This window comes from Limulus polyphemus, unplaced genomic scaffold (genome assembly GCF_000517525.1).
Source record: "Limulus polyphemus unplaced genomic scaffold, Limulus_polyphemus-2.1.2 Scaffold390, whole genome shotgun sequence".
Taxonomy (NCBI): Eukaryota; Metazoa; Arthropoda; class Merostomata; order Xiphosura; family Limulidae; genus Limulus; species Limulus polyphemus.
This window is the reverse complement of record NW_013666000.1, coordinates 402197-409756: the sequence shown is the minus strand read 5'-3', so window position 1 is coordinate 409756 and position 7560 is coordinate 402197.

The window sequence follows — 7560 nt, the reverse complement described above, 5'->3', positions numbered from 1 at the left end:
ATTTGTTTTATCCTCTTTAGAGCCAGCGAAGTAAAAGCCTTACACAAATCAACTGTGTAGGGAGCCCGGAAGTTGTGTTACATCGAAAGGGAAAGATGGATAGTAGACCGGAACCGGAAGCAATCACCCGGCACACACTCGCCCTACCACCAGGTGGCATGACAGGTCACGGACCTGATAGATTAACAGTGCCACCATCTTATGGAGAAGAAGGTGACAAAAAAACACGACTGTTGAAGCTTCATCATAAGGTAAGTAACACGACTGCCTTAGAAAACAACTTGGATATTTTACATAAAGATAACAAAATGTTCTATTTTTTTCATTTACAAGCTGTATTAAATATATTAAATACGCATAAAGACAATCTTTCACAATCTTTTGTTTTTCTACTGACTAGTGGCTGAATGGTAATCTATTTTCATCACTATTTTTCCTATTAAGCCCCCAGTGGTACAGCGACACGTCTGCGGACTTAAAACGCTAGAAACCGGGTTTCGGTACCCCTGGTGGGCAGGGCATAAATAGCCCTTTATGTAGCTTTGTGCTTAAATACAAACAAACAAATTATCTTTTAACCTGTTCTTTTCTTTAGTAGCTCTTTTCACGGGTAATTATTATAATTTCAAACATTATTGACGAAATGAACACTGTCTTACCACTGGTTAATAAATTTATTTCGTTCTTAATGAAAATGTATTCCGTAAATCTTGTCGCAGTTTTTTTTTCAGATCTAATTAAAAATCATTTCCACTAACGTTTGACAAATATATCTGTATTGATCTACAACTGTTCAGGCAAACACCACCAGTGTATATACGTCACCCGACGTATCATTTTGATAATTCATTTTAAAAGGCCTGTTCTCTACGCATCGTAGTCCTATGTTCTTTACGGTCTTGTGTGTAACTTGAAATAGTTCATTTAATAATAATAATAATAACTGTGGTATTGTATATAAATGTTTTGATAAATATGAGAAACAGTTAAGAAAGCGAAGAAAACATTCCTTTAAAATTAGTAAATGATTTTAAGTGCATAACCCCAGATTAAATATGCTCTGCTCTTTCTGTAATTAACTAGCCTTATTGTAGAGCTAATTCATTACATTTATGATGTACTGTATCCATAGTTTCTGTTATGTATTTCATTATATCTTAGAACGGACCTTCTGAATTAATATATTCTCAAGTAATTTCACATGAATATTCAAAACGTTTACTTTACATCAGACCAAAAAGAAAATGACATTGTAAATAGTAATGATGTACAGAGAACATACTGATCGAACTGGAACTATTTATTTATTCTTTAACTTTTCATGTCGAGCTAAAATTTAGTATGTAACTTTGGTTTCCTTATAGGTGTACATCTGTCAATAATTATTTTTGTCACTTCCCTCTCTCTCTCTTATATATATGTATATATATCAACAAAGTCTTTAACTTGAATTCTTTACATCGCGTTACTTGTATATTTAATCTTATATTACTTTATTTATCTATATTGATTTCTATACATTTTGTTTACTTGTATTTACTTTTCTGTCACGTTGTTTATACATATGGGTTCCATACACAACTTTTTACTTGTATTTACTTCTCTTTCACTTTGTTTATCTGTGATCTCTATAAACAACATCGTTTACTCGTCTCTTTTACTTTGTTTATCTATATAGATTTCCTTACACAACTTTGTTTACTTGTATTTGCTTCTCTTTCACTATGTTTATTTATGTTTACTTTTCTTTTACTTTGTTTATTTATGTTGATTTCTAGAAATAACTTTGTTTACTTGTATTTACTTTTCTTTTACTTTTTTATGTTGCTTTCTAGAAATAACTTTGTTTACTTCTTGTTTAGTCTGTTCAGATTGTATTTTGTGTTCTAAACAAAGATATTTGACTTGTAAAGGTTGTATGACGTCTTTGAATCTTTGAAACATTTTATACCTTTAACTTGAGCATCTTTAGATTGTGATTAATTATATTGTTGTAGCTTGAATGAATAATTGGAAGGACATCAGTGTAAGTGAGCTACGAAAATGCCAAATTGCAATAGTGAATGCGAAGTTGGCCTCACCTTGGATTTTTTTGAATTCGATACAGTCTTTCTTTATAGTTTTATCATAACTTTACTACAATATATTTTTATCGCATAACCATCAATTCACATACTCAGTTCAGAGGTGTTCGGAACATTTCTCAACTTGTTGAATGATACCAGTATAATGTTTTATCGGATGTAGCTAAGTAGTTAGAGCGCTGAGCTTTGTATCCGAGGATATATGGTTTGCGTACCATTACCGCAAAAAATTGCGCTCAGCACTTTGGGACTTGGATGTATTATAAGAGTGACCGTCAAATCTAACTATTCAATTAGAGTAACCGCAGAATTAGAGGTTGTGCCATTGATAGCTGTTGAGTTGGGTAAGAGTTGACAATTCCAGGGGTTGCGTCGACAGTTGCTAACTCAGTATTTTTTACTGATGTTACCAATGGCATTCCGGCTCTACACTGTGCTATTGATTCACCATATTTTGCTTTTCCTTTGAACATCATTTGGTACTTCAGCAGTCTCGTTTTCCCTGAATGTCGATGAAGATCTTTCATGGTTGCCTCTTTCACATTACAGTGCAGAGAAGGTCGTTTTTCTCCCAGTAGAGTTGTGCTGGATTTGATAAAGGGGCTTCTCCTGTAAGCGTGTCGCCTTCCTAATTTAGCTTTACCCCTGCATGATCTGGCACATACATCCTGATGATGGTTTTTACCATGCAATTTATTTGTTTTCTGTCATCCATCTGGGGACTAACCACTCTGAGATTTACGCAGAACCGTAAGTGAGTCTGTTGTCAAATATTAAGTAAGGGTATTGTCTATTGGAGGTTCATTGCTTTCAGTAATCCAGAGGTGAGTTTTTTTTTTATGGCGTCCAGTACCATTCTTGTTAGAAGCTTGAATGCTCCACTGACAGTATGCAGAATGTTGTTGCACCGCAAGAAGATGAATGCTCAACCAGTTTTCTCGCTGTTTCCTGTGTAGGAACCATCTGTGGCTATGATGGCAGGTAATTATATACTTTGGTTTACAATAGGTGCTGACAGGAATTTTCAGTTTTACCTTCTGCCCAAGCTCTACATTTCACTTTAGGCTGATTTCCTCGGGTCTCAGTGTCACCAGACGACTATTTCACATGAGAAAATTAAAGATCTGGTGGTGACGAATTATCTCAGTGAAAGCTGTATAGCACATTTCTATCCATGACTGTTTCTAGATGCGCCTTTTAATACAATCCTCTGCTTGGTTGGTTCTGTTGGGTTGTTGCTGGGCTGGGATATTCCATTTGAAAAAAACAAAAACAGTAGCTCGATTATTGTTTTTATAGTGCAAGACTGCAGTAAAGAAGTTTGCTTATAGGTATTATTGGTATTCTGTGATACTAATGAAGCTTTTGAGATGTAGCAATGCTTTGACGGGGGTGGCTGAAGTGCATTCTGTGACCAGTCTGAAACCAATGTTTTGTATCTTTTCAATCTTATTTCGCTGTTTAGCACTCGCACTAATAATCGGCAGTGCATAATCCAGGATGGAGTGGATAAAACTGTGGTGGAACATAAGCTTCTGGTGCTCTTTATTTCATTTACTGCTGCAACTTTTATTGCATGGATGCATTTGCCAACAATGTTATCATCGTGTTAATGTGACTAGTGAAGTTTAATTTTATGTTAAAGGTGTCCCCCAGGTACTGCTGCAACTTTTATTGCATGGATGCATTTGCTAGCAATGTTATCATCGTGTTAATGTGACTAGTGAAGTTTAATTTTATGTTAAAGGTGACCCCCAGTTACTTCAGTGTTTCTTCCAGAAAGATAGCAGAGCCGGCACAAGATGGTGAAGTTTTTACTCATCGGTATGTCTATTGTTGAGTCTGCAGAGCATATCTGTGGCTTTGGCAGGATTTATGACCATTCACATGACACTATACCATTCGCTTAATTGGCTAAGCGATGATTGCATCTTGCTTTCGATTTCAGCATTGCTAGAGCCTCTGCTCTACATAAGAATGTCATCAGCAAAGATTAACAAATGGTTTAGATCCATGGTGTAAATGTAGAAGAGGACTGGCAAGAGTGGTAATCCTTGAGGCAGACTAGTGTTGATGGTGATCCAGTCTGATTGCCAGCTTCTATGTTTAATGATGCATCTTTTGGTTATCAGTGCAACTGCGACCCATCTTTACATGCCAGACTGATGCCTATTCTGAGCATTTTGTCAGCAAGAATGGATAGCTGGACTCTATTGTAGGTATCTTCCAGATCTAAAGCTACTGTCAAGGTATTCTGACCATTTTCTAAGTCTTCTCATGTATCAGCTGCAAATTCAGCGGCATCAGTTTAGGTTTCTCTTCCATTGCAATGAACACCTAATGATGAATAGGCAATAGTCAATCTGAATAGCAAGCCTTCTAGCTACAGCATTCTCTGGGATCTTGCCAGTCATGTTTCGTAGGACGGTTATTCAATCGCCTTTAAGATGAAAGTAATCCTTCTTGGGTTTAAAAAATGATTTGATAGAGGTATCAGTGTGTATTTCAAAGCTGCAACCTGTTGCCCAGCTACGTTGATACTATAGTATTAACATAATATGTGGGCTTCTATAAGCTCCTTAAAGGTAAAGATTCTCATATCATCCAGAACTGGAGTTCCATCTTAATATGTATTTACGACTCTATGTATCTCATCCGAGCTGAAGAAGCTCAATGGCGGAGAAATACTTGATGATACGAGTGCTGCCATAAAGCTTGACATCCTTGTATGGTTTTCTAGATTTGCTTTATACCACTTTGTTTTCCAGTCTTCATGCATAGCTCACATATAATCACTGAAAACATAAGCTTCCCATGCAATGTAGAAATGGCACGCAAGGTGAGGTTGGCAAAAGCAAGAGTCTCTGTCACCTTGGCGCTTACCTATTCTTATTGATTCATATGAGTTTAGCAGTATAAGATTGGATACTGTACTGTAGAGAGCAGAGTACAACCTTGCCATTAGTGTTTTTGTTAGTGGGGTGTTTGGCATTGAAGTCTCCTATCATTAGTTCACAATGTGATGCAGGTTTGTTCTGGAAAACTTCGGGTAAGCTATCTGGATGGTTTGTAGCTTGCAATGGAAATTGTTCAATTGAGAACTGTCATAGTGTTCATAGCAAATACTGCTATGGAGTTGAACTGCAATGGCCACCTCAACTTCTGGGTCAACATGTGGTATTAAGTTGAAGCCAGTGAGAATTTAATATGAAGTTAAAACCAGTGTGTGAGAGTTTAGTTTCTTGAAAGAGTGTGATATCATAAAATTCAGAAAGCTTCTCAAGGCAGTGTTTGCCATTACAGTAATCTGTCATAATATGAGACAGGCGGAGTCTGTTATCTTCCCTCTAGTCCATCAGTTCAAAATTAGGGATGACTAGCGTTGATAGCCCTTGAATAGGTAGCTATGTGTGAAACCTGAAACAAACAAAACCTCATTAATTCCTAATAAGGTTGTCCTCCGGTGGCACAGAGGTAAGATTAAAGACTTGTATTGGAAAAAGTCGGGGTTCGATTCTTTTCATTGGGTACAGCGCAGATAGCCCATTGTGTATCTTTGCACTTAAAAACAGAACAAACCTAATAATTGTAATTGTTTTACTATTTTGAATTCTACAGAGTTATTGATTTTTTAAGTCGGAAGTATTGTGAATTGCAGAGTTGCCTATTTTTTCTTAGAAACTTACTTAAGATAGAAACAAAAAAAGAGAAAGCAACGTGACCGACAATTTATAAATCATCTAGAAGCTTCTATTTCTAAGCTTTTACTAAATTCCATCCAAAACAGTGCCGACTAAGTACATACCACTCTTCACTCAATTCAACTCCAGGCTTTGAAAATATAGCCCAAACAAATATTTCTATGGAAAAAAAAGGTATTATTTGACGTAAAAGTACTATAAGCTACATTAATTTAGGCGCTGGAGGAATTAGCCCCATCATGTAGTTTGATTATGATAATAGACGTGACCATCCAATCAAGTAATGGAGTTATGCCTGTCTTGCAACGCAATCGACTAATCTACGGCGAAGGTTTTGTGTTCGTATGCATAACATTCACGTTGTGAAGTCTATACTTGTTAAGTAAGTATAGTTAAGCTTTATTTTTATGTCTTAAGTGCTAGCCTACCTGTAAAATGGTTCATGCATAATTTTCAGCCATGATTATTTCCCCCATTATTATCGCGTTGTTGCCATTGGTGAGAATACTTGGCAGATTTATTCTGAGATTAATGTAAAAAAATCTTTGAAAAACTATGACGTGACAATATGGAGATATTTTCTGAGAAAAATAATTCAATGTGTAAATAACTGACAATGGTATATGCAGTGTTTCAGGAATATTAATGAAATTTAGAAAAGTTATGGACCTTTACATTAGAATGTAACTAATATTGATAAATAAAGCCAGATTAGCCTTAATTTTGGTAAAAATAGATTTAAAGTAGGGAAAACGTGTAAAATAGGAACAGAAACGTGAAAGTGTAAAAATAAAGACAGGATGAAACGAGCCAGTAAAGTAGCTAATTTTGTATATATTAGATTATTTAACTACACTAAACTAGATAAAAAACAGGTTAAAACTAAAGGTTTCTTAACAACATAAAGGAAGAATTTTTGTTATTAATTACAATGATTGCATGAAAACCGCGTTTAAACACTCAATTTCCTTGAAAGAAAGGACAGAAGTTAATCTACGATAAGGGTTAAGTTTTATTAGAAATACTGAAAGCGTATAAAGTTGATTTTGTAAACTCACAGTTCGATAGCATTTGTCATTAATAAATTTTTCTAGACATCAAGGACGAGAGTCGTTATTCCCTCGTATAACCTCTGGACACTTTAGTTCTCTGACGAAAAATAAAACATACCTCAATAAATATACAACAATAAATTGAAAGGTAATTTAACAATTTTACAATACCAGTAGACACAACAATAAATTGAAAGGTAATTTAACAATTTTACAATACCAGTAGACACAACAATAAATTGAAAGGTAATTTAACAATTTTACAATACCAGTAGACACAACAATAAACTGAAAGGTAATTTAACAATTTTACAACACCAGTAGACACAACAATAAATTGAAAGGTAATTCAATGATCTTACAACACCAGTGGACACAACAATAAATTGAAAGGTAATTCAACGATCTTATAACACCAGTGGACACAACAATAAATTGAAAAGTAATTTAACGATCTTACAACACCAGTGGACACAACAATAAATTGAAAGGTAACTTAACAATCTTTTAATTCAACCTAAGATATTGTTTATTTTATTGTTTGATATCTAATAACCCCTTCTGTGTATGTCAAAAAGTAGTAACGGTGCCCTAGTTTTTAGATCATAATTCAGAACATATCATAACCATAAACTGGCAAATAACCACGAATTTGCTTAACTCAGATAGAGTTCTCAAAATAATAACATAGTACACAAAAATTACTACAATGTTGACAGTTTT